This window comes from Rhinoderma darwinii, chromosome 3, assembly GCF_050947455.1.
Source record: "Rhinoderma darwinii isolate aRhiDar2 chromosome 3, aRhiDar2.hap1, whole genome shotgun sequence".
In the NCBI taxonomy this organism is placed as follows: domain Eukaryota; kingdom Metazoa; phylum Chordata; class Amphibia; order Anura; family Rhinodermatidae; genus Rhinoderma; species Rhinoderma darwinii.
In genome coordinates this window covers 223,087,625-223,115,269 of record NC_134689.1, presented here as the reverse complement: position 1 = coordinate 223,115,269, position 27,645 = coordinate 223,087,625, and positions in this window count along the sequence as shown.

Sequence of the window (27,645 nt, the reverse complement as noted above, 5' to 3'; positions counted from 1 at the left end):
TACAGTATGTGTGATAGATAACTATACTATGTATGATCCATTAATGACCAAATCTGTTTCTTTGTTCCAAATTGTTTCATGTATAGTTATTTTTAACTATGTCGGAGATCTGTTTTTTGTGGCTTAATAAACTAAAAGATGCATATTAGCATAAAATTATTGCATTAGAAGTAGAATGTCTCCTACTGTGGTGATTAGCAGACAATTACCTTGTTTAGGCAGAGTGAGAAGATTAAGAAAATAAAGGTAAATGGGTTTCCTAATGGAATTTTAGACAACAGGAGGGGTTTTCCATACTATTTCAGACATTAATGGAATTATAGTACAAAATGAATTAACGAAAAGTCATATTTAATTTAAGCATGAATATTTGCAATTTTTTGTTTTTTTTAGAATGTATTATTATGACCACCTCCTACTTTTGACGTCGGCAGCACATAACCCACTAAGGTGTGAAGTGATGTATTGTGGGCTGGCTTGATAGGTATATAAGGTGTGCGATAGGCTGTCTGAATACATATCACTCGTTGTCGCCATGGGTAAATGATCATTTGCTTTCGGGCCAAGGGTGGCAGTATTTCTCAAACAGCGCAGTTTGTGAACTGTTTGCGTGCTACTGTCTTGAAAGTGTATCGTGAGTGAAAAAAATGGCACCATTGGAAATAACCAACGTAGAAACTACAGAGCATCATGTGTCATTGATGTGAGAGGTGAACGTCAGCTACAAAAGTGCATGAGGGTCAAACGACACGCTAGAGTGAAGCAGCTCACCTTCAAAATTAACCAGGGGGCTACCAGTTTCCTGCTTCAGAAAATGGATGGATGTTGGTGTGTCAGGTGAGAAACATCAGAGAACACGCACCCTGCATCCATTGCTGGAAGAACACATTCTGGTGGCGGCAGCGTTATGGTCTGGGTCATTTTTTCATGGCATTCTCTGGGCCCACTCATCCTTGTGGAAGGCACTCTGAACCGATTTTTATATGAATCCATCATTGCAGATCATGACCACCCATACATGCTGTTTGTCTTCCGTGGGGCAGATGGAATCTTCCAGCAAGACAATGCGACATGTCACACGGCTAGAAATGTCCGACAGTGGTTGGAAGAGCACAACCAAGACTTCCAAGTACTTCCCTGACCCCCTAATTCGCCAGACTTGAACCCAATTGGGCATCTGTGGGACCACTTTGATCGTTTTGTTCGCTCTATGCATCCAATCCCATGCACCCTCCAGCAAATGTGGGATGCACTGCCGTCAGCATGGCTCCAGATACCTGAGACACCTTCCAGCACCTTATTGAGTCACTCCAAGCCCGTCTAGGTGCCATCCGTGCTGCACACTGCAGTTACTCTGGATATTAGCAGGTGGTCATAATAATGTAACTTGACTGTGTGTATATATACATATATATATATATATATATATATATATATATATATATATATATTTACAGTGCCCACCAAAATTTCCGGCACACCCTCATAACTTTTGAACGGCTCGAGGTAGAGGGTTGAAATTTGATGGAATTTAATGGGGTCATAAAATCTACCAGTCAACGCCAAAAATAACACCCCCACCCCCTTGGGGGCGGGGGCAGCAAAATCTTAAATGGCATGGGAGTCGAGTGGGGGCTCATTTGAAATCTCTTTTCAATACGAAAACAATACGTAATCTCGCGAGATCTCGCTGTAAATGACAGCACAGCGTGATTTCGATGTGCTGTGTGAGTATGTCACACACAAACGTTACCTACTGGTTGGACGCGATGTTTATTTACTGTCAACACACTTCAGTAACGTTAATGTGTGTGTATGTGACTGCACATAGTGAACAACGCATGATCACTATGTGCAGAGTAAATGAATGAAGAGAAGTGTATGCCGCTGATTGGTCAGCGTCATACACTTCTCTCCACAACGCCCACTTGGTCAAAAGTAAAAACACGCCCAGTTGTCTATTAAGAAAGTCATTATCATAAATTTAAAATAGGTCATAACTTGGTGAAAATAGATAGTTTTTCTAAATAAAAACCACTGTTGTAATCTACATTACAGCGCTGATCACATTATGTACAAGATGGGGCACTTATAATGTGGTGACAGAGCCTCTTTAAGTGTACGTATATCTTTTTAAGAAGATTTAATAAAGTATTTATTAAAAGAAAAAAATAAATAAACATCCTCTGCATTGTAAATAGCAAATGAGTAGATTGCGTTTTGAACAGAGAATTAATCTAAAACATGGTGCAAAAAAGAAAATCTCAGTACATTTTGCATTACAAAACCGCTTCAAAAACAATACATAAAACCTAGATAATTTAAATAATGACTGCATAAGTTTTGTTCAAATATTCTGGGGGGGAAAAAACGTTTAGCAAACTTTAGCAACTTTGGTTGTGTATCAATAGTAGTTGTTGTCACATGGAGAACCTGTTGTTGGCTTATGGAATTGTTAGGCCTGGGCTTGTCAATCGGGGGCATGATTAATGAACTGTAGGCCAGAAAGGGCTTGTCTGGATAGGCACCAGTGGGCTAGAGGCAAGCCTGAGTTGCTTGTCCATTGCGGGACAGGCAATCAGCTGAAGGCCGGTAAGTGAGAAATGATGGAAGACCTGTGTAGAGCTGAGGAGATAGGTCGCCTGCCAAGGTTGAGTGAGTCTCCGATCAGGGAGCAGTACAACTGCTATGACAAGGTCTGTAGCGTGTGTCATGGAGTGGACAGTGAGCTAGCTAAGTGACCACTAGTGGTCTGCAAACTGATAGAGTTGAGGGGGTGTTGCCTGAGCATAGAACCGAGCGGACGTGCTGCAGAGGAGCTTCACTGACATCTCAGCCCATCGGCAGTAACCCTCCTACCCAGGGATTTCTGGACACCCCTTGACACCTGGGGTATTGTTGGCTGAAGGAAGGGGATCATTTTAAGACCAATCTTGGTCTGTTAGGTGGATATCGCGGGTGCGGCCTACCTTGACGTGGCAGACCGCGGCTTTAATTTACACCCGAACAGGAGTTGTCGCAGCTGTGGCCGACACCACAACCTCACAGACATAGTTAAAGCCCTCCGGATCGTCTCTGCTGCCGCCCGCAGAGCCCTATATCAGAAGACTGAAAAGAAAAACTAGCGCGGCGCATTGAGGCCTACAAAACCTGGTAAGCCGGCTTCCCTCACACTTTTCCTGGCTACCCAGATGCCAGGGAACGTGGTCTTATTTACCACTGCCTGGTTTGAACCCTCTCTCACACCACTGAAGCCAGAATCCCTTTATCAGCTATACTTCAGTGGAGCTGAGTACCCCTTAGGAGATGCAGGCTGGTCTTATTGAAAATCAACTAAAACACCTCAGATATCCTTCTTACCGCCTGAGGACGTCTGATCAGAATAAGGACTGAAGTGGAACGCGGACTATAGAGCGGGCGAGAACACCGGGCTAAACTTCGCTGCAACTGCCACTTCTAGATTAGGCGGGATAGTCGTTTACTCACCAACCGGTTACACCTAGCCAGCGACCATATTATTCAGCTGGGAGCAGAGACACAGACCTAAATTCCTGCAAACAGCATCTACGGCCTTAACGGCATCTACCACACCTTATTCTGCAAAAACCCATACCCGGCAGCATGTACTTTGCAACATTATCTCGCCTTTTGTAAAATCAGAAATCCTGAACTTGTTCCGAGGATCTTACAAATTTTTTTCGCTAACATCACAACGTCCTAATATAGGACACCTCCTCAATGCTACTAGCATGAACATTCTATAGCACGGTTTATAATTAGGCACATCGCATCCTCTCCCTCAGAGCCAATATGGTTAACACGGTCAAGCACCCACTAGGGAAAAGCCAAATACCTCCAAGTCATCAAGCGTTCAATGTGATTTAGACAAACTTTTTCGGAAATCCACAAATGACTCTGCAGTTGTTAGTGCTAAACTACCCCTTACACCTACACATGGACAACCCGCACCACTTGAAGACTCAGGGGAAGATGATGAAAGCGAAAATGAAAATCACTCTTCGATAAACGACCTACCAGTTTCGAGAGCATTGATGAAGAGAATAATTACCCAAGCAATGACACCGATTATGAAGCAACTGGCAGACATAAAGAATGATTTTAAACAAATAGGCCATAGAGTCGAATCACTCGAAGCTTCCCAAAGTGCCATAATAGAATATACGGCAGCCAATACATTGACTCTGGGGAAATGTCAACACCACTTAACCCCTTAAGGACGCAGCCTAGTTTGGGCCTTAAGGCTCAGAGCCCATTTTTCAAATCTGACATATTTCACTTTATGTGGTAATAACGTCGGAATGCTTAAACCTATCCAAGCGATTCCGAGATTGTTTTCTCGTGACACTTTGGGCTTCATGTTCGTGGTAAAATTTGGTCGATATATTCAGTCTTTATTTGAGAAAAATTGCAAAATTTAGAGAAACTTTAGAAAAAATAGCATTTTTCAGAATTTAAATGCATCTGCTTGAAAAACAGACGGTTATACCACCCAAAATAGTTACTAGTTCACATTTCCCATATGTCTACTTTAGATTGGCATCGTTTTTTGAACATTATTTTATTTTTCTTGGACGTTACAAGGCTTAGAACATAAACAGCAATTTCTCATATTTTTAAGAAAATTTCAAAAGCCTTTTTTTTAAGGTACCTGTTCAGTTCTGAAGAGGCTTTGAGGGGCCTATTTATTAGAAACCCCCATAAAACACCCCATTTTAAAAACTAGACCCCTCAAAGTATTCAAAACAGCATTTAGAAAGTTTTTTTTAACCCTTCAGGCATTTCACAGGAATTAAAGCAAAGTGGAGGTGAAATTTGCAAATTTCATTTTTCTTTCTGAATTTCAATTTTATTCTATTTTTTTTCTGTAACAAAGAAGGTTTTACCAGAGAAACACAACTAAATATGTATTGTCCAGATTCTTCAGTTTTTAGAAATGTCCCACATGTGGCTCTAGTGTGCTCGTGGACTAAAACACAAGCCCCAGAAGCAAAGAAGCACCTAGTGCATTTTGGTGGTGCTTTTTTATTAGCATATATTTTAGGCAGCATGCCAGGTTTGGAGAGGTGTTGAGGTGCCAAAACAGTAGGAATCCCCCAAAACTGACCCCATTTTGGAAACTGCACCCCTCAAGGAATTAATTTATGGTTATTGTTACCATTTTGACCCCGTAGTTTTTTCACAGCGCGTATTTGAATTGGGCTGTGAAATTAAAAGAATGACAATTTTTCCAATAAGATGTCATTTTTGATCAGAATTTCTTATTTTCACAGGGAACAAAATGCCCCATTTTGTTGCCCAATTTGTCCTGAGTGCGGCAATACCCCATTTGTGGTGATAAACTGCTGTTTGGGGCCATGGGAGGCCTCAGAAGGAAAGGAGCGCTATGTGTTCTTAGGAGTCCAGATTTTGCTGGATTGGTTTTCGGGTGCCATGTCACATTTGCAGAGCCTCAGAGGTATCAAAGCAATGGAAACCCACCAAAAGTGACCCCATTTTGGAAACAAAACCCCTCAAGGAATTTATTTATGGGTGTTGTGACCATTTAGACCCCACAGTTTTTTCACAGAACTTATTTGAATTGGGCTGTGAATTTAAAAAAAAAAACTTTTTTCCAATAAGATGTAGTTTTGGCTCAAAATGTCTTATTTTCACAACGAATAAAATACCCCATTTTGTTGCCAAATTTGTCCTGAGTGCGGCAATACCCTATTTGTGGCCATAAACTGCCGTTTGGGCCCATGGGAGGTATTAGAAGGAAAGGAGCGCTATGTGTTCTTTGGAGCCCAGATTTTGCTGGATTGGTTTTCGGGTGCCATGTCGCATTTGCAGAGCCCCAAAGGTATCAAAGCAATGGAAACCCACCAGAAGTCACCCCATTTTGGAAACTACACCCCTCAAAGAATTTATTTATGGGTGTTGTGACCATTTAGACCCCACAGTTTTTTCACAGAATTTATTTGAATTGGGCTGTGAATTTAAAAAAAATGTATTTTTTCCAATAAGAGGTAGTTTTGGCTCAAAATTTCTTATTTTCACAAGGAATAAAATACCGCATTTTGTTGCCCAATTTGTCCTGAGTGTGGCAATACCCTATTTGTGGTGATAAACTGCAGTTTGGGCCCATGGGAGGGCTCAGAAGGAAAGGACCACCATGTGGCCTACTGGGAATTTTCTGGTGCTAAGTCGTGTGTGCAGAAGCCCCTGAGGTATCAGTACAGTTGAAACCCCCGAGAAGTGACCCCGTTTTAAAAACGACACCCCTTAAGGAATTCATCTAGAGGTGTAGTGAGCATTTTGACCCCACAGGTATTGTGTAAAAGATAATGCGCAGCAGATGGTGCAGAGTGAGATTTGCAATTTTCTATATATATGCCATGTCAGTGTCCGATATATTGTGCCCAGCATGTGCCACCGGAGACATACACCCCATAAACTGTAATGTGGGCTCTCCCGGGTACGGCAATACCCTACATGTGGCTGTTATTAGCTGCCTGGGCACACGGCAGGGCTCAGAAGGAAAGGACCACCATTTGGCCTACTGGAGCTTTTCTGGTGCTAAGTCTTGTACGCAGAAGCCCCTAGGGTACCAGTACAGTTGAAACCCCCAAGAAGTGATCCTGTTTTAAAATCTACACCCCTTAAGGCATTCATCTAGAGGTATAGTGAGCATTTTGACCCCACAGGTATTGTGTAAAAGATAATGTGCAGCAGTTGGTGCAGAGTGAAATTTGCAATTTTCTATACATATATGCCAATTCAGTGTCCGATATATTGTGCCCAGCATGCGCCACCGGAGATATACACCTCATAAACTGTAATGTTGGCTCTCCCGGGTACGGCAATACCCTACATGTGGCTGTTATCAGCTGCCTGGGCACACAGCAGGGCTCAGAGGGGAAAGATGAGGAGGGTTAAGCTGTGCGAAGTGGATCAGAGCGAGTAAAACTGGGGTAAATTAAAAATAAAGGGATGGATGATAAATTTTAAAACACTCTTTCATACAGAGCTCTGGTTTTTCGGGACACGTGTCACATTGATATATTGTGTCCTTCCTTATCCCCCTCTTATAGCAGACTCTGCACCTCTTTTGACTTTTTCCCTTCTTGCCAGTTTGGGGAACTTCTCCTAAAAAGTGTTGCCCTGGTACGATGCCTGTGGCCTCGCTTCCAGAAGTACTGTAAGGCTTCAGGACTTGATCTGACAAGTCCACCCCTCCCATGTACCTATTGTAGTCCAGGATGCAGTCTAGTTTGGGGGTCCCTGTACTGGTACCTCGTACAGGTACATGGGTACTGGTGTGGCATCTCCCTGGTCTTGTACTTGACACACAATATGTTGCTGCTAGATTGTGCCCTGCTCTCACCCCTTCTGAGTGTTTGCCCAAGCAGAGTCTTAGGGAGGCCTCTCAGGTTTCTTCTAGCAGTGCCGCATGCTGCAGGACTTCTGGAAGCGAGGCACTTGAAGAGTGGGTCGCTGGTATAAAAATTATCCAGGTAGAGGTGGTAACCCTGGTCCAGCAGTGGGTGCACCAAATCCGACACAATTTTTGTATTAACTCCCAGTAAGGGGGGGCATTCTGGGGGCTGAGTACTGGTGTCCTTCCCTTTATATATCCTAAATTTGTAGGTATACCCTGATGCACTCTCGCAGCTTATACATCTTCACGCCATACCTTGCCCTCTTACCCGGCAGGTACTCGCGGAATAGAAGCCTCCCTTTCAAATGTACCAGGGATTCAACTATAGAAATACACTTCTCGGGGGTGAATGCTGGGAAAACCGGGCACTGAAATGGTCTAATAGGGGTCTCCGTTTATACAAACGGTCAAAATTGGGGTCATCTCGGGGTGGGCACGGCTCATTATCAGTATAATGTAAGAAGCGAAGTATTGCCTCATTTTTATTTTATTTTTTAGGTTACAGTTCAGTTCTGAAGTTGCTTTGAGGGGCCCATATATTAGACACCCTTATCAAACACCCCATTTCAGAAACTAGACCCCTCAAAGTATTCACAACAGCATTTAAAAAGTTTATTAACCCTTTAGGTGTTTCACAGGAATTTAGAGCAAAGTAGAGGTGACATTTAATTAATTTAATTTAATTTATTAGGCACCATGTCCGGTTTGAAGAGGTCTTGTGGTGCTAAAACAGTGGAAACCCCCAAAAGTGACCCCTTTTTGGAAACTAGAGACCTTGAGGAATCCATTGTAGTTTTCTTGGGGTGCATGCGACTTTTTGATCAGTTTTTATTCTAATTTTAGGTGGCGTTGTGACTAAAAAAACAGCAATTTTACTAATGTTTTTTATTCAATTTTTTTTACAGCGTTCACCGTGCGCTATAAATGACATATTCACTTTATTCTGCGGGGCGATACGATTACGGCGATACCAGATGTTTATAGTTTTATTTTATGTCTTATGGCGTTTGCACAATAAAATACATTACCTTATTCTAAGAGCTATAACTGTTTTATTTTTCCATCAGGAAAGTCGTGCGAGGACTTATTTTTTGCGTAACGAACTGTAGTTTCGATCAGGACCATTCTTAGGTACATGCGACTTTTTGATCTCTTTTTATTCCATTTTTTGGGAGGTGAAGTGACCAAACAATTGTGATTGTGGTACGGTTTATTATTATTTTCTCTTATGGCGTTCACCGCGCGGGATAAATAACGACATCGTTTTGTAGTTCAGGACGTTACGGACGCGGCGATACCAATTATGTATAGTTTATTGTTTATTTATATATTTTTATTAATAATAAAAAACTGATAAGGGAAAAAGGGGGACTTTTACTTTTATTACTTTTAAATCTTTTATTTTCTTATTTTTACACAACTTTTTTTTACTTTTTCACACTTTTTTTACTTTGTCCCACTAGGGGACATGAGGGCAGGAGGCTCTGATCGCTATTCTAATACACTGCACTACATACGTAGTGCAGTGTATTAGAGCTGTCAGCTGTTCGCTGACAGCAAGCATAGTGGGTCCTGATTTTGTCGGGACCCACTAGGCTTCCGTCGATGGCGTAGCCAGAGTCCATTGTTAGGATTCTGGTTGCCATAGTAGCCATCACGGCCCGCTATCATGTAGCAGGCCGGCGATGGCAGCTTAACCCCTAAGAAGCCGCGATCGCTATTGAACGCGGCTTCTAAGGGGTTAATCGGCGGGGACCACCGCGATCGGTCCCTGCACACTAAGCTGTGATAGCCTGCTGTCAGAAACAGCAGTTATCACAGCTCAAGCACGCGCCGGGATTAAATGGCGCCGTGTTTACTCAGGTCAGTAATAGTACTGACCTGAGCGCGAACGTTCTACTTAGCAGGACGTACTATTACTGACCTGAGCGCGAAGGGGTTAAATGCCTTGTACTCATACATGGAACATCAAGATAACAGGGGACGCTTTGAACAACCGACGCATCAAAGGCATCCCGGAGTCTGTAGCACAAGTAGCGATTCCAACTACCAACAAACAAATATTAAAATAAATTTTGGGTACCCATGACCCAGCATATCTAGTTGTAGAAAGAGACCACAGAGCATTCAAACCTTGCTCAAAAGCGACAGATCCACTGAGGGACGTAACATGCCGAATCATCAACTTCAAAACGAAAGACCTTATGTTGAAAAAGGCAAGAGAACTAGAGGAACTGCTCCTCGAAGGAGCAAAAATAACTATATCTATCAGGATCTATCAACAGTAACCCTCAATAAAAGACGAAACTTAAAACCTCTTACAGACGTACTCAGAAACCACCTACAGATGGCTTTTCCCTTTTGGTCTACTCATTAACTTCCCAGGTCGCATATCTACAATACGCTCTCCAGAGGATCTAGGTAAAGTCTATAAAAAACTGGACAAACTTCCTCTGGAAACAGCTGACTGGAATGTTGTACAAGATCAAGATGACCTACCTGCCATGCCCCCCAACATTCCCTGGAAAAGAGCTTCTAGTGGAAGGAGCTCCAAGAATAAGCGTAAAGCGGGAAAACTCACTCCGAGGATTATTATAGCAGATCCAGCTTGAGAACTGTCCTAGCACATGTTGTAGCTTTCTCTGCGTTTTATGCATCCTTCTTGCTATTGAAAATTTGACAGAATTTATAACATTAAGTTGCTCAGATAATACATTCTACAGGGCTCACTTGAATTTTCATAAGACTAATAGAAGAAGCCGGAATGCCGGTGAAACGCACATTGGGTTCTTTTAGTAATATTTTCTACAGTACAATCAATAGGCAGTGGTTATAGTGTCTCCTACCCAGTAAGTCCCAGTCCTGCCATCCTATATACGGCACAAACTGGAACTGGCTAATGATACATGCGGACACGCTGCACAGCGCCCCGCAAGTGTGAGTAACAGTGTGCGGTCACAGCTACAACCAGCTGAGTCACGCTAAGCACCGCATCAGCAAACACACCGCTTGCTAAGAGCGGTGTGTGTTTGCATAACAACCTAAACATCGCTCTTGGACAGGTGGTGTATACTCACTGTTGCATGCTCTCTATGAGGAAATGATGAGACACAGCTTCATAAGTCAATAAGCCGTGACCTATCAGGCCATATTGCCTAAGTTGGACGGATGCTGGCATTCTGCACCACTGCCCTACTGCGGTGGGGCGCCGATGTAGACATCCACATCTTCCAGCTCAGTGCAATGAATAATTCATAACCTATACACCACGGACGATGTTTTGGAACTAACAAATTTGTACCAATTGCCTGCATATGAATTCTGATACATTGAGTGTCATAATATTGCTGGCTGATTTTGTCCAGTCTGGAGGTGTGAGAGTGGGGGTCATTCACACATGTCCAGTTATACTATAGGGAATATTTTTCATAAATATTTAAAATATTAATAAAACCATTAAAAGTTATGTTTTATTATTTCAGTAAAACACACTAAGAGAGACCTCAGCCATTTTCCCACTATCCCATTCCCCATTTATCAATGACAGGGGCGTAACTAGGAAAGACTGGGCCCATAGCAAACTCTTGACTGGGGTCCCCCAAGTGCCACACGCAGCCCTCCTTATAGATAGTGCCTCCTGTATATTGTGCCATGCAGCCCCCTGTAGACAATGCTATACAGCCCCGCCTATAGACAGTGTCACACCCCACTTGTAGATAGCGCCCCCTACCTCCCCCTTTTAGATAGTGCCATACAGCCCCCTGTAGATATAGGCATAAAGCCCCCCCCCCTGTTTATAGCGCTGTACAGCTCCCACTGTATATAGTGCCACACAGCTCGCCCTTAGTAGATAGTGCCACACAACCCCCCCTTAGTAGATCGTGCCACACACAGACGCCTGTAGATTGTGCCACACACAGCCAGCCCCCTGTAGATAGAGCCACAGCCCTCCCCTTGTAAATAGTGTCATACAGCCCCCCTAGTATATAGTGCCACACTGCCCCCCCCTTGTATTTAGTGCCACACAGCTCCCCCATGTGTTTAGTGCCAAACAGCTCCCCCTTGTGTATATTGCCACACAGCCCCCCTTGTGTAAAGTGCCACACAGTCGTTATCCCCCTTTAATATAGTGCCACAGAGCCCCCCAAGTAGTACAAGGCAATGGCGCATCCGACAAAACTGTATCAGCCGGGGATGTCAATCAAACATGGAAAGGTGGGTTTGGTGGCAGGACTATGTGACTCTTCCGGATAGCGGCACCGCCCCATGACACTTTAATGAGTAATTAGCATACAGTGTGTGCCGTTTTAAAAGTTGATTTTATATACAGCACCAGAACAAAGCTCAGTACATAAATACAACACCAGAACTAAGATCAGTACATAAATATAGCACCAGAACCAAGTTTAGTACATATATACATACCCGGAACGAAGTTCAGTACATGAATACAGCACCAGAACAAAGCTCAGTACATATATACATCACCAGAACAAGCTCAGTACATATATACATCACCAGAACCAAGCTCAGTACATAAATACAGCCCCAGAACAAATACAGCTAAATTTAGTTCAACCTCTGCCGTATGAATAAACATTTACATTAAGTGACTCACCGGTGACATCTCAGATTCTAGCTCTTTTCTTCTCCCTCCGGTCCAGACCTCTATGATGGATTTCACCCAGCCATGAACCATTTCTGCAGTTTTCGCTCAGATGTCTTCAGCTTCTCACTTTTAAAACATTTCTGGAACTATAAACAAAGTTAAAATTCTCAACGCCTTTAAATATAATAGCGCCATACACTGCACCTCTAACTATAATAGCGCATTACACTATGTCCCTGATTATAATAGTACCATACACTGTGTCCCACACACACCGTGCCCCCTGTAGATAGTGCCCCATAGCCCCCTGTAGATAGTGACCCCTATAGAGCCTCTGTAGATAGTGCCCTACATAGAAGGCTCTGTAGATAGTGCTCCATATACAGCCCTCTGAATATAGTGCCCATATATGGACTCCAGAGCTGCAAGGTTATAGTCCTAACCACTGAGCCACCGTGCTGCCCTACATATAGCTTGCCCTATAGATAGTGCTCCACATAAAGTCCACCTCTGTAGATAGTGCCTCACATATAGCCCACCCCTGTAGACAGTGCCCTACATATAGCCCCCTGTAGATAGTGCACCACAGGTAACCCACCCCTGTATATAGTGTCCCACTTATAGCTCCCCTATAGATAGTGCTCCACATATAGCCCACCTCTGTAGATAGTACCTCACATGTAGCTCCCCCTGTATATAGTGTCCCACATATAGCCCACCCCAGTAGACAGTGCCCTACATATAGCCCCCTGTAGATAGTGCCCTACAAGAAACCCACCCCTGTATATAGTGTCCACATATAGCCCACCCCTATAGATAGTGCCCTACAAATAACTCCCCCTATAGATAGTGCTCTACATATAGCCCATCCATGTATATAGTGTCCCACATATAGCTCCACCTGTATATAGTACGCCAGATCCCCACATATAGACCACCCCTGTAGATAGTGCCCCACATCCCCACATATAGACCCCCTGTATATAGTGCCCCACATCCCCACATATACACCCCCACTGTAGATAATGCCACTCACAGTTTTAGTAGAAAAAATAAAAATTATGTACTCACCCTGATCCCGCGCCGTCCGGTGGCAGTGCAGGCGCTGATTGGAAGGGCAGAATGACTTGCCCCGACAATCAGCGTTTTTCAAGCATGGAAGCGGCGCAATGATGTCATTGCACTGCTAGCGTCGTTGAAAGGCTCTGATTGGCGGGGCAAGTAATTTTGCCTGCTAATCAGCATCATTGTAAGGCGCTGAATGGTCGGGCACAGAACCCGGCCATTCAGCGCTAATGCATGTAATTGTACCTGCCTGCTATAGACGCAGGTACAATTACTGCAATTGTACGCCTCGTTTACGTCTGAAAATAGGTTGTGCGAACCCAGCCTAACAGGTTTAAGAGACCATGAATATGCTTTGCAGACATATCCATTGTGATGAGTTAATTTTGAAAAAGTTTGTTGACACGATCAATGCGACTTAGCACTTTGCACCAAAAACAAGACATGACAACAAGCTCAAACTTCTTGATATTGCTCATAAGTGAAGCAGCCTCAGCCTTCATCCCCATGTTTGCTACAGGGCTGGTTTTTAGATCATTTAAAGTGTAAATTATTTTCTGAAGGTGCATATAAAGATTTTAAAGCTTCCAGCTTTGCTAACCACCTAGTTCTGCTCAGTGACTTGAGGGTAACAGTTACGTGTTTCCGTAAATCTTCCCATCTGAAAGTGGAGACAGCAAAGAACAAGTACAGAAAGTGTAGTGTTCCAAAGTAATTCTCTGCCTCTCGTGACACACTTGCAGCATTTACACCAACCAGGTTTAGAGAGGGTGCTACACAGGGAACAAAATATGCTAGATAATTTTCTTGAAGCAATCATGCTTGAACCCCTTTATACTTCCCCGCCATGTTGTCCCCATTGTCATATGGTTGTCCTCTGCAATTTTTTATATCTAAGCCTTTTCTGTAAGATTATTTCAGTAAGAACAAAGCCTGTCTTCTCACTCACAGTAAAGAAGACTATAACGCTTTCATCAATTTCAGGGCCACACTCTGTAACTTTGACATGTCTAATGACTTCAGACATTTGCTCCAAATGGCTTATATCAGGTGTACAGTCAAACATCACAGAAAAATGCTTAGCTTCTATGATATCATTAAGTATCTGTGCCCCTACTTTGCCTGCAATTATGTCTAAAAAATCAATTTTGAATCTCAGGTGAGAAATAGCTCACTTGTCCTTTCCTATGGTGTTGCAAATGTTCACGCAGAGGGACGTGATAGTGAGAAACAAGTTCAATCAGGTTTAGACATTTTCCAATTTTAGGGTCTGCTAAATCTAGATTTTCTTGTGAACCTCGCAATGCACTACCCTGTCTAGCCAAGTGCATTATTAATTCCAGAATTACACTAAGAACTTCCCTCCAATGGTTTTCCTTCCTGTATCTTGAAGTTTTTTGTCAGTGTCACCCTTACCTAATGAGGCCTCAAGTTTTCCATGAACAGAAACACATCTTATGGTTCAAAGAATTTTCACGTTCAGGAATTCTCTCACTTAATATTTTCACTGCGTAAACCCTTCCTTCTTTGCTAAAAATGAGAGTTTTTCTGAATGTACATTTGTAAACATTCTGCATGGTATGCAGTATGAGGCCCTTTTTTTTTAACTTGCTGTATTCTAGCCAGGACTGGCGTACTCTGCCCATTTGGCAGCTGTTTAAAAAACCAATCCATTGTGAGTTTTCTTCCATCTCTTATTTCTAATGTCAGGTTCAAGCATTGTTTTCAGTATCATGCTGGTAACAAAGCATCTTTGGCCATCGGAAAGTTTGGCTGGCCATGTTCCTGGGTCATAAAGGTCAAAGTCTAAATTAGACTTACTATGTGAAGAAGATGCTGAAGGAGTATTTACAGAAATATGTTATACTACTACAATATGGCGGGGCATCTAAATCCATAAAGCGATCTTCACTGGTCTCTTGTGTAGGGGCATCTGCAGTCTGATGCATTTCATGTTCTGTCACATTTTCGCCTTCTTGACTCTCATGCTCAGAGATTCTTTCTTCACTCACATTTTCTCTGCTTTCATCTAAAAAGCAAATAAAAAAACAGTTGCAAGCCAGGAGTCAAGTTAATTGATTGTTTATATTAACCCCTTAGTGACCAGCCCATTTTAGGCCCTAATGACCAAGCTATTTTATTCGTTTTTCTATAGTCGCATTCAAAGAGCTATAGCTTTTTTATTTTTTCGTCTACATAGCTGTATGAGGACTTGTTTTTTGCGGGATTAGTTGTGCTTTTTAATGGCACCATTTTTGGGTACATATAATTTTTATATTAACTTTTATTAACCTTTTTGGGGGGGATTATAAAAAAAACCTGAAATTCCGCCATTGTTCTATGCGTTTTTAAATTGACGCCGTTCACTATGCGACGTAAATAACATGTTACCTTTATTCTATGGGTCGGTACGATTACGGCGATACCACATATGTAGAGGTTTTTTTATGTTTTACGACTTTTGCACAATAAAAACACTTTTGAACTAAAATTATTTGTTTTTGCATCGTCGCTTTCCAAGAGCCGTCATTTTTTTATTTTTCCATCAATGTAGTGATTTTTTGGGCTTGTTTTCTGCGGGACAAGACGTAGTTTTGAATGGTACTATTTTGGGGTGCATGGGACTTATTGATTCATTTTTATTATGACTTTTTGGGGGGCAATGGAAAAAAATTGCAATTTCGCCATGGTTTTTTGCGTTTTTTTTTACGGTGTTCACTTTGCGGTTTAAATTACCTATTAACTTTATTAATGGAGTCATTACGGTTGCGGCGATACCACATATGTGTACTTTTTTTTTTTTTTTACACTTTTACTAAATAAAACCACTTTTTATGGAAAAAAATGGTTTTATTTATTTTTTTACTGTACTTTTTATTAATAATATTTATTTCACTTTGATGACTGATTTTATTAGTCCCACTAGGGGACTTTACTGTGCGATATTCCGATCGCTGCTATAATGCTCTGGTATACTTCGTATACCAGAGCATTATTGCCTGTCAGTGTAAATCTGACAGGCAATCTGTTAGGACGTGCCTCCGGCGCGTCCTAACAGGAATATGTCCAGGGCAGACCTGGGGGCTTTTATCAAGCCCCCGGCTGCCATGACACCCCATCGGAGACCCGCGATTTCATTCGCGGGCCGCCGATGGGTGACAGAGGGAGCGCACTCCCTCTGTAAACAAAGTTAAATGCCGCGGTCGCTATTGACGGCGGCATTTAACGGGTTAAACGGCCGTGATCGAAGTAAACTTCGATCGCGGGCGTTGGAGCAGGAGCTCAGCTGTCATCAGACAGCAGAGCCCCGGCTCCTGCCTGCACGGGAGACCCGTGCAGGACTTAGACTAGGCTGACGTGAAAAGGCGTCAGCCTAGCCTAAAGCCCATTAGTGAATCACGTAAAAAGGCGTATTGGTGGTCACTAAGGGGTTAAACAAATGCTTGTATACACCTACCCTCCCAATTGTCCTTTTTTTTAATTCAGTGATGATGACATAAAAGCAGAAATATGTTTTTCTCTCTCCTTTGTTCTTTTTCGGAATTCTGCTCCTGATGGTTTTTTGGACATCTCTCCGGTAGCAGCCCACTTGAAAAGTAATAAACACAATACCAATTAAAAACCAATACAATTGCATAAGGCTGTCATTAGCACCAGGGCCCCCCATTGCTAGCAATACCACCGGGCATGAGGGGGCCTGTGCCGCCCGGCCCATTAATGTAATAGGCTGAGTGGCGCGGGGCCCTGAGAGGACCGCCGCAGAGCAGTCGAATCAAAATAGCTGATCGCTGCTGATAGGTGCCCTGTATGCCGGATGACTGCAGCAGTGCTGTAGTGTTAGGGCATGACCACACATGGCGGAATTCCTCCGCAACTGTCCGCATCAATGCCGCACCTAATCCGGGTTGCGGATTACGGCTGCGGATCTGCACAAAATGTGCAGAAAATTGATGCGGACTAGCTGCTGCGGACTGCGGGAAAAGTGCTTCCCTTCTCCCTATCAGTGCAGGATAGAGAGAAGGGACAGCACTTTCCCTAGTGAAAGTAAAAGAAATTCATACTTACCGCCCGTTGTCTTGATGACGCGTCCCTCCTTCGGCATCCAGCCCGACCTCCCTGGATGACGCGCCAGTCCATGTGACCGCTGCAGCCTGTGCTTGGCCTGTGATTGGCTGCAGCCGTCACTTACACTGAAACGTCATCCTGGGAGGCCGGACTGGAGACAGAAACAGGGAGTTCTCGGTAAGTACGAACTTCTTTTTTTTTTACAGATACATGTATATTGGGATCGGTAGTCACTGTCCCGGGTGCAGAAACAGTTACTGCCGATCGCTTAACTCTTTCAGCACCCTGGACAGTGACTATTTACTGATGTCTCCTAGCAACGCTCCCGTCATTACGGGAGCCCCATTGACTTCCTCAGTCTGGCTGTAGACCTAGAAATACATAGGTCCAGCCAGAATGAAGAAATGTCAAGTTAAAAAAGCAAGACGCATCCGCAGCACACATAACATGTGCATGACAGCTGCGGACTTCATTGCGGAACTTAGAATCTCCATTGAAGTCAATGGAGAAATTCCGCCATGAGTCCGCAACCAGTCCGCCACTGCTCCGCAACAGACAGAGCATGCTGCGGACACCACATTCCGCTCCGCAGCCTATGCTCCGCAGCGGAATTGTACGCATCGTTTAAACGAACACTGCTAAATTAAAGTGAAAGTCAATGGAGAAACGGCTCCGCTGCGGATTAACGCTGCGGAGTGTCCGCAGCGGAATTTAAGTGAAAATCCGCCATGTGTGAACCCGCCCTTAGGAGGCCCTACCTCCCAACTTATGAATTTGGAAAAGAGGGTAATTTTAAGCCACGCCCACTAATCACACACAATATACCGCATAAGCACATCAAATCACGTCCAGATCCTTCTTCAAATAACAAGAGCAAATTCCCACTACGGATCTCTGGGCTTACAAAAAAAAAAACCTGCATGGATGTCACAAATATTATGTATCAGGTTACAATTAGGTCCAGAATTATTTGGACAGTGGCACAAGTTTTGGCATTTTAGCTGTTTACCAAAACATATACAGTTATATAATCAATATGGGCTTAAAGTGCAGACTCAGCTTTAATTTGAGGGTATTCACATCCTAATTTTAGGAAGGGTTTTCGGAATCATAGCTCTTAAAGAAGGCTCTGTCACCACATTATAAGTGGCCTATCTTGTACATGATGTGATTGGCACTGTAATGTTGATTACAGCAGTGTTTTTTATTTAGAAAAATGATCATTTAAGTTAAGACCTATATTAGCTTTATGCTAATGAGTTTCCTAATGAACAACTGGGCGTGTTTTACTTTATGGCCAAGTGGGCGTTGTACAGAGGAGTGTAGGATGCTGACCAATCAGCGTCATACACTTCTCTCCATTCATTAACACTGCAGATAGCGATATAGCTATATCGCTATGTGCAGCCACATAAACACACTAACATTACTGCAGTGTCCTGATAATGAATATACATTACCTCCAGCCAGGACGTGACGTGTATTCAGAATCCTCTCACTTCTGTAGCGTCTCTGTGATATTTACAGCAAGGCAAGCGTAATCTCGTTTGGAATGAGATTACGCTTGCCTTGCTGTAAATATCACAGAGACGCTACAGAAGTGTCAGGATTCTGAATAGACATCACGTCCTGGCTGGAGGTAATGTATATTCATTGTCAGGACACTGCAGTAACGTTATAGTGTGTTTATGTGGCTGCACATAGCGATATAGCTATATCGCTATGTGCAGTGTAAATTAATGGAGAGAAGTGTATGACGCTGATTGGTCAGCGTCATACACTCCTCTGTACAACACCCACTTGGCCAAAAAGTAAAACATGCCGCAGCCATTTTTCGGATTTTTACTTTAGTTTTTTCATCCCTACATTCCAAAAGCCATAACTTTTTTATTTCTCCATCAATATTACTGTATGAGGCCTTGATTTTTGTGGGACAAGTTGTAGATTTTCACGGCCCCATTTAGTGTACCATATAATTAGAGATGAGCGAACTTATCAAAAGTTCGGTTCGGCTAGTTCGCCGAATTTCACGAAAAAGTTTGATTCAGACCGAACTAGTTCGGACCGAACCTGTAATTTCCGTGCGCCGAGCATGGTACTGTACAGGGTGCTGATAGAGTTAATGGGCTGCACTAACTCTTTCAGCAACCTTGACAGTACATGCTCGGCACGCGGAAAATACAATTTTAATGTAATAAAAAAATAATAATAATACGTTCATACTTACTTTCCTCCTGTCCGACCTCCAGCGATGACGTTTCATCCATGTCGCCGCAGCAGTCAATTACAGGCTGTAGTGGCGGTCACGCACGTCAGGATGAAGTCAGAAGGCCGGCCTCCAGGGATGACGCTTCATCCCACGTGACCGCCTCTGCAGCCAATCACAGGCTGCAGCGCACTCTACACTACACTACACTACACTACATTACATTACATTACATGCGTTGTGGCGCAGATGACGTAATCATATCAGGCACACGTGATTACGTCATCTGCGACCACCGCTCTCTTATTGTGAATGGTAGCAGTAAGAAGAAAAGTGACGGGACCGTTCAAATCTTCATGGGAACGTCTTAGGTGAGTTTATTTATGTATGTATGTTTGCATGTATGTATGTATGTATGTATGTATATATGTATGTATGTTGTCATGTATGTATGTTGTCATGTATGTATGTATGTGTATATGTGCATGTATGTTTGCATGTATGTATGTTTGTTTGTTTGTATGTATGTATGTTGGCATGTATGTTGTCATGTATGTATGTATGTGTATATGTGCATGTATGTTTGCATGTATGTAAGTTTGCATGTATGTATGTTGGCATGTATGTATGTTGTCATGTATGTATGTATGTGTGAGTGCAATTTACCATCCCACTACGCCTTGAGTTCCATCCAGCTCCAAATTAGCTTTTAAAAATCAATTTATGAGTACGAGCAGCTCGGAGTAGCAAAAACACACAGACACGTTACTGTATGAAAATGCTTCTACTTTATTCTTATCAGCACGGATATTTATAACAAAATTGCAACAACAAATGAGTCAGAAGGTTTAGATAAAGTTCCACAACTTAATTGGCTCTTAGGGGGGCCGTTCCCTCATCTTCCCAATTATTGTTGCGTAGTGCTTTGCACACAGCACTATGATTCTCCATTTTAAATTTTATTATTGCTGCGTAGTGTTTTGCACACGCACTATAATTCTCCATTTTAATTATTATTATTGCTGCGTAGTGCTTTGCACACGGCACTACGCCTTAAAGTCCCAGAGCACCTACCTTCTAATATAACTAACTTGTACAAACATATAAGGATATGAGTATATAAGGTATACAGTAAGTCTAAAACACTTTGGAAAATATTTTTGCTTTCACATTTCCCCCCTTTTGTGATTTTATAGGTCTGGTAATCATTACCTGCCTCTAATTTCACAACAACCTGTCACTTATTTCCAGAGGCCTCGCTGTGAAAGCTCTCCGTATCTTATAAAACACATAACAATTAAAACAAGTTATAATAACAAAAACAATCATAATACATATTAATGGTTGGAATAAATAGCTTAACACTGAACTGGCAGTCGGTGAAAAACCTGTGTATATATGTCATACCAGTGATGAGCCGTGTCATCCTTAATCTGGGATCCTAAATGTCGCAGCGTTTTCCCACTTATAACAGCACACATTTTGACTGTTTGTAGTGTAACATTATGTCTCCTAACCATCTCTTTTACCTCTTCTGCATCTTTTAGAACTTTGTTCAACTCATCTAAGGGGAGACTTATATTAGGTGTTGGCAATGGGTCCGGTACCCATACTGTGCTTACAATCTCATCCAAATCCGGGGAAAATACAATAATCTGGTTCTTCCATTCTATATGACTAACATTAAATATACATTCGGAAAAGGGTACCTGTAATATAAAGGTTTTAGTGTGTTGGGTCATCCGTAACCATACATACACTCTGTGGTTTTATCTCTATATACAAAATTTTTCTGTAAGATGGGGGAGGCAGGCTCTCCCACAAGCATATTTGCCACTCTCCCTTCTCACTCCCTGTGCCTTCTCTGCAAGCTTCATATGGGAGCCCAAAATCAAAGATAAAACATATGAAAATACATAACTTGTGTTAAAGGAAATGACTTTCTTATTCACTGCAAAAGAACCAAGATGGGAACTCCAGACAAAATGGCTGCTGCACAAAACGAAATCATTTAAACATTATCATAATCACTTTCACATAATACATATCTTTGTAATTCGGCATCCTGCTTGATAATTCACAATGTAATTTCATACAGAGAATATAAGCACATAAACCGTCCTTTACAAACCCCCCCTTTTCTCATATTAAATTACATAAATTATATATTATGATTATAAAACTCAAACAATATATCAATAGGGCCACAACTAATATGATGCCATCACCAATGTCCAGTTTGGGTATGGGGTTCCACCAGTGTATTGACAAGTCCTGTACATCATCATCATCATCATCATCATCATCCTCTTCTATCTTCTGTTCTTCACTGACTGTCGCCCTCAGGGTAACCCACACAATTGTGGAGTCAGACTGCACAATGGTGTCCAATGGGGGATTTATGATTACCCCCTCCTAGTCACTTACTTATTAAAACACTTGAATGCTGCTAACGGGTTCACTCAGGTCTTTGGTCTTTACTTTGATCTTTGCTGATGTCATCAAGACTTGGTTTGGTCCTTCTCGTCTGTCAGACACCGTCTCTCTTAGTATACGTCACCGGGCTGTACACAACACCTCATGCTGTGAGCCTGGGGTGAGATCCCACGCCCACGTAGACGGATTAGTGGAGTTTTATTGTGACTACCACAAACCCTCCGTATATATTCTCTTCCTCCGGTAAGTTACTTGTCTGGGCGGCTGCTTAGAATTGTGACACTGCCGTCAGTTCATGACAAACGCGTTGTATTGGCTCCGGCTGCGCCTGCCGCATCTCAGTGATGGAGTTCATCGTGTTAAAAGTCTTTTAGTTCATATTTATTGGCACTTGCTGGGGACCCCCCAACCCTTGTCAATTGTTAAAATAAATGCTAATCTGGTGATAACATCTACGTAATATAAAAGTTGTTCTAAGTACATACAATAACAATGTCAGGCCCTTAAACTAAATCAAACAAACACCTTTATATAAGAAAAACTTCTCTGTTCCAATGGATATGGCACCTAGAAGATGTGTAATTATTGGATACATTTCATTTGAACTTGATGTCACACTTTCCAGTAGGATTTGTACCTTGATCTCAGCCGATTACCTGGAACATCTTCTACCCACAGAAATATACACAGATTCCACATGTTTATCTGACAAATATCGAAAACAAATTTCTCTTACTCTTTCTCGTACAGTATGGGAAGGCCTCTCAAGGTCTGTTCTCTTTGTGGGAGGCGGGTATGATAAGGTTGGCACCGGTCTGCCAGGACTGTTCTGTAGGCAAATCAAACAGCTCTAACAGAATTTAGCAGCATCAGCTGTAAAGCCTGGGACATACCAATTAGATCTTACCAAATCGATCCTTGCAGTCTTGGGGCATATGTGAGGTCATACACCGTCAATACAAGTGCTATCAAGAGTGCGTTGGGTGCTACCGGTTCACCTTCCCCTATCCGTCCACATTCTGTTAGAATCTGGTTCTCACGTCTTCCGCTCCCAGTTAGACTCTTCCTGTGGAGAACAAGCTTTTACATCACAGAATCATTAATTGATCTTAATCAGATAATTCAATTGGAAAAAAAACATTAACAGATGACATCTTTACATTAAACGTTCACATTGAGCAATAACTAGAAGTGATACATGCAAACTCATTTTTCTTCTTTTATACATATATATATATACTGCACACAATTTTCTGCTCTAAAATGTTCCTTTCCAACAACAACAAAAAAAAAGAAATAAATAAAAATCCATATACAGGAAGGTGTTTTCAAACCGGAATATACCACTGCTGTACCTTTTTATCTGACGCCTCCAATAGTCCAATACTGAGGCACGCTGGTCTAGAACTTTACATAAAACTTAACCGCAGTTTTTACTTCTTGAATACAGTTATTAAACAAACTAACTTTGAGATAACATCTGGAGAACTGCTGATATCTTATCATTGTACAAACATCAGTTCAATATTTTGGAGAACACTATTCCCCTGTCACTACACACAAGTTCTGCAGTGGGGAAGATACAGTCCGGGCTTCAGGCCTCCCTGAGAACAGGTCTACACACACGAGCACATTGTCATACACTTCTACCTCGGGTAGTTGTATGGTCTGCAGTCGCTGGGACGGGTAATCTGGCCGGGCTGCACTTTTCACAGGTACCTTTGCTCTTTTACCTATGTCATGCCGTGCGCACATCATGCCGGCTGCTACAAACCTAGTGGTGGCATTATTGTATCCAGGGACAAGCCAATTTACTGACACCTGGCTACACATACCCTTGTGGTCAGGTCTGTCTTCTCTTGCTCTCTCAATTGGCTTACCCGATGATCCAATACAGTTCCTACTACCAATGGGCCCATAATTGTGGGCAATGCCAAAAACGTACCTAGAGTCAGTGTAAATGTCGGCCGTCTCACCTTCTGCCAGGTTACAAGCCTCAGCGAGCACCTCCAGCTCCGCTCCTTGAGATGAACAAGAAGGTGAGAGTGGTTTCTGGGTGATTTACCTTGTGCCTCGTATCCTGTTCTGTACATACTGTATAATAAAATATCTCTTTATTACAAATTTACATTGGAAACCCATGTCACATATAGATAGAACATTTCAAAAGGATGGAGTTTTATTGTTCCACATTCATCTGATAATCCAGAACACGTATAATCCCACCCACCAGGTCCTGTAAATACCTGATTAATACAAAAACAAACAAATGATGTTACTGAAATCTGGCATAAAATAAACAATGTTCCGACAAAAAATGTATTTTTATTTTTCCTTCTCCCCATCTAAATCTGTAAAGACTCATCTGTGAGTGACGTCACCTCTGCCTCCTGTGTAAATTTGCTGGAGGGGGATGGCCTTTTACACAATACCTCATATTGGGTGGAGACTACAGCACAGCATACCCAGTGCCATATTTACCGTTCTGGAAGGATCTGGAACCATCTATACAGAAATACCTCAAAATATAGGTTACTGTCATACACATTTAATCTGGATTACTCATTGGGGTCTCATACACATTTTATAGACCTCCTAGAACCAAATTCATTAATTCAAAACAAAATAAAACACAAAACAAAACAAAATTGTACCTTATCAGTAATGTAGCAGGGTGTTCAAAACTACATATCTCAACATAATAAGGACTGGCACTCTATCTGGGGGGCACTAGTTTGGCCCCCCTGTAGTACACAACAGCCTGGAACAAAAATGACTTTCTCCTGACAAAAATACATTTTATCTTTCAAATGACGTGCAAACATTTACCTGTAAAACATCTCACATTTTCAAAAATAAAGTTTAGGCAGCACCATAGCACGTGCCTCATGTGTAAAAACAAAACAAAACAATTGTAATTAGTTATTCGATAACACTGAAAATAATATATCTGGTAATATTACTGCAAATCAATAAGCTATACATAAGAATAGGGAACAGTGGGGGCACATACATTTTCAAGACCCCGTGTCTCACAATATCTGTATTTTAATTCATTTGAATTAACATCAAAACATTCCAACATTAAATCTTATATCATAACACATAAATCTGCAGTGTAGATTTTATCTTTTCACTGACAGATCCAGCCGGCTGTTATACTTTCCTCACTTGGTGTAGTTACAGACGACTGCGCGTGCGCGAAGATAAGAAACATTCCATTATGGATTTTTAACCCCATACACAAAACACTAGGAATTTTAGACATTACTGCTGTTCAAGATAAGAACATACAATATAGTTCTGCTTTATAGTGTGGCCATTAGTTTCAAACTTCAGAGATGTTACATTACACACATCACACAGATGTCTCATACATCACACATGTTACATTACACTCCCCCCGTTCTGACCCACGTTAGTCACTGCAATGTACCCGGCTGCTCCGTTTTCTTCACTCCTCCTATCAAAATGTACACCTTTTTCCAAATTGTTCTTTCTCACATCAACTCTCTTGTCACCACCTGTAATCACCTGCTTTGTCATTTTAACTTATGCCTTGTCCTGGCCACTCCACTCCCTTTCTCAACTTTCCACAAACCATACTATTTATCACATGCAAACATCCCATCGTACGGCTGCCAGCCTCTTCAACAATCTTGGTTACAGTGTGTTATTTTGCCTTCACATACTTTACAAACCTCCATTGTATCAAACAGGAGTTGGTCACATTCATTTCAAACATCTACAAACCCCTCACTGCCGGGATATAGCTTTTGGTACTACAATCGTTTCATTTCAAATACTTCACATGTGAGTTACGACTTCTCTCCGCCATGCGCTACGTCACTGCATTCCAAGGGGGAGGTCTTACACTTCTCACAATTTTATATTTTTTTCCCCCCTGGTTAACAATATAATTGCTGGCAAAAATTCTCATGTATTTCATATCAACAGTTCAAGATCACGTACGCACCTCTGCAACCTTTCATTACACAAAAAGTTTCAACATACCTTTTTGGATTCATCTTTCATAACACTGCTGGATAAAGTGGCAGCTAAATTTTGAGGCTTACGCAATACATGTGTGAATGGTGTAAGAATAAGCTCCTTACCTACCGCGGTTTTTTTGTAATTCACAGATGCAAAGCCAGACCTCTCCATCAGACCAGCAAACTCCCGGGTTTCTTTATCTTTTATTTTTATTATACTGAAATTTAGACAAGTCCAACAGACACGCACGCTCATGCAAACAACTTCTAATACTACTCTTCTGGGTCTCTTTTCAACCCTAAAATTAACTGGGTATCCTTTCAACCCTAAAAGTAACTGGGTATCCTTTCAACCCTAAAAGTAACTGGGTATCTTTTCAACCCTAAAAGTAACTAGGTATCTTTTCAACCCTAAAAGTAACTGGGTATCTTTTCAACCATAAAAGTAACTGGGTATCTTTTCAACCCTAAAAGTAACTGGGTATCCTTTCAACCCTAAAAGTAACTGGGTATCCTTTCAACCCTAAAAGTAACTGGGTATCTTTTCAACCCTAAAAGTAACTAGGTATCTTTTCAACCCTAAAAGTAACTGGGTATCTTTTCAACCATAAAAGTAACTGGGTATCTTTTCAACCCTAAAAGTAACTGGGTATCTTTTCAACCCTAAAAGTAACTGGGTATCCTTTCAACCCTAAAAATCAAACAACTAAACTGGGTATCGTTTCAACCCTAAAAATCAAACAACTAAACTGGCTTCTAACAGGAGTTTCCTCTTTGAGCAGCACTTTCCAACACCCACACACACACAAAAAATAGATTAGTAGTATACTAATTTTCCCTGCACAAAGCAATCCCCCTGTAACACGGTCAATGTCGTTTCTCTTTCACACAAACTGAGATGGAAGTCAGGCACTTACTTTCTAAGGGAGTACAGGGTTCTGGAACTGCGGCTTCATACCTTACTCCCTAAGGTGGAGCCTTAGTCATCCAAAAATAGGGGGGGCCAGACGGGGAGATGCAGAGCAAAATGTGAGAATCAAATCTTCTTACATTATGCTGCAGCTCTTGGTCTTCACGTTCCCGTCCGGTCTCCTCTGCCTGGTTCGGGTGGTCTCTGGGTCCTAGTGCCGCAGTCCCTGTTCGGGCGCCAAAAACTGTGAGTGCAATTTACCATCCCACTACGCCTTGAGTTCCATCCAGCTCCAAATTAGCTTTTAAAAATCAATTTATGAGTACGAGCAGCTCGGAGTAGCAAAAACACACAGACACGTTACTGTATGAAAATGCTTCTACTTTATTCTTATCAGCACGATATTTATAACAAAATTGCAACAACAAATGAGTCAGAAAGTTTAGATAAAGTTCCACAACTTAATTGGCTCTTAGGGGGGCCGTTCCCTCATCTTCCCAATTATTGCTGCGTAGTGCTTTGCACACAGCACTATGATTCTCCATTTTAATTCTTATTATTGCTGCGTAGTGTTTTGCACACGGCACTACGCCTTAAAGTCCCAGAGCACCTACCTTCTAATATAAATAACTTGTACAAACATATAAGGATATGAGTATATAAGGTATACAGTAAGTCTAAATCACTTTGGAAAATATTTTTGCTTTCACATATGTATGTATGTTGTCATGTATGTATGTATGTATATATGTGCATGCATGTTTGTATGTATGTTGGCATGTATGTATATGTGCATGTTTGTATGTATATTTGCATGTATATATTTGCATGTATGTATGTTTGCATGTATGTATGTTTGTATGTATGTTTGTATGTATGTTTGCATGTATGTATGTTGGCATGTATGTATGTTGGCATGCATGT